The 1,827-nt window shown below is 36.0% G+C and overlaps 1 pseudogene; it reads right to left on the bottom strand.

Moving 5' to 3' along the window:
• Nucleotides 1-1,080: 1,080 nt before the first annotated feature.
• On the bottom strand, nt 1,081-1,551 carry LOC145255542 (histone-lysine N-methyltransferase SETMAR pseudogene; annotated as a pseudogene).
• Nucleotides 1,552-1,827: the final 276 nt, after the last annotated feature.

Genomic DNA, 1,827 nt, shown 5'->3' with positions numbered 1-1,827 from the left:
TATTCGATTTCCATTATCAGATTATAAAATCATTAGGAAAAGCGGTGAGCCGTAATAGTCATTGATTTGCAAAAGCTGATAGGAATTATTTATTATTGAATATAAATGATTAATCTGGATGGTTGCAATGGCAAACCTCTACGCCCTAATCTTATTACGCACACATTAGAGTAATGAGTTCCTAGATTCACTATATTTAAGTATATAATAATTAGATTACACACACAGACAATTCTTATGCGGAACGTGACTTTTCGGTCATTTTGAATTAACATAGGAAATACAGAAATGATTCAAGTCTCAAGTCATTTGCTTTTAATACTGCCAATGTGAAATCATATTGCGTTTTGTTTTGTACTGTCTTTTTCGTTGTTTCTCTATGTCTGCCTCTCTCTTACTCTCTCTCTCTCTCTCTCTCTCTCTTTCTCTTTCTCTCTTTCTCTCCCATAGATAGATAGATAGATAGATAGATAGATAGATAGATAGATAGATAGATAGATATCAGGTTGTTACAAAAAATAATGATCGATTTCAGAAACAAACATTTTTGAAAAAATAAACGATAGAAATGGTAGAATTAATCAAAATACGAGTCTTGCATAGCTATGCATCTCTGCCATCGATTTACAAGATTATTTATTCCTCGTTGATAAAAAATTATTGGCTGTGATGCAACAAAACTTTTGAAAGCTGATTACACCTCTTCATTCGACCGAAACGTTTTACCATTTAAAAATGAACTTAAATGCTTAAATCATCAGTAATCAGTAGGCGAAAGGTATGGAGAATATGGAGGAGTAGGTAAAGACTCGTATCCCAAGAGTCAATCTTGCAACATGTGGCCGCGCGTTATCATGGAGAAGAATTGGACCACGTCGATTCACCAAGGTAGGCCTCTTTTTTGCAAGGAAGCGTGCATTTTGGCAAGTTGATTGCAGTAGATCTCTGCTGTGATACTCTGATTGATTCCCAAAAAGCTTTAGTGGATAAAACCGATTCTAGCCCACCAAAATGTCACCATAATCTTTTGCTGGTGCAACTTTTGCTTTGGGAAGTTTTGGGAGACTCATCACGATCAAGCTATTGAGCAGAACATTTATCATTATCATAAAGGGTCCACTTTTCGTCACGAATAACAATTCGGTCAAAAAAGGGATCATTGCTGTTACGCACGCAAAGCATCGAGTAGACTTTAAATCTCCTAAGCTTTTGAGTCTCATAGAGCTCATGAGGGATCCATTTATCGAGTTTTTTCACCTTTCTAATGCTCTGTAAATAGCGTGAAACTGTTGCAGTACTGATGCCAAGTGTCTGAGACATTTCTCTGACACTTTGACGAGAATTTTGCTCAACAGCTGCTTGCAATTGGTCGTTGTCAAGAATGAATGCTTGCCCTCTACCGTCTTCATCTGTAATAGTCTCGTCTCCACTGCAGAATTTTTGGAACCACCTTCGTACTGTCCGATCACTTGTGGACCCCTCTGCCCATGCTCCGTTGATATTAGCAAAAGGTTCGGAAGCATTGTGCCCAAGTTTGAACTCATGCAGCATAAGGAGACAAAAGGTCACGTTTTGGATTATTCATCATTGAGGGCCCTATATGCTTCCAAAAGATTTTTCCCTGAAAATAAATAATATTAAAAATATTAATTAGTATGTAACCCAACAATGAACTACAAATTTTGTGTTATAATGACTTTTCAAAACACATCATTTTAGGTGGCCATTAATTTTTTAACAACTTAATAGATAGATAGATAGATAGATAGATAGATAGATAGATAGATAGATAGATAGATAGTTTATTCAAGACTAAGTCACCAATAG

Source organism: Euprymna scolopes, chromosome 31 (assembly GCF_053919585.1).
Source record: "Euprymna scolopes isolate OS-2025 chromosome 31, ASM5391958v1, whole genome shotgun sequence".
Classification (NCBI taxonomy): domain Eukaryota; kingdom Metazoa; phylum Mollusca; class Cephalopoda; order Sepiida; family Sepiolidae; genus Euprymna; species Euprymna scolopes.
Note: the sequence above shows the minus strand (reverse complement) of the source record. Positions and strands in the feature narration are given on the sequence as shown.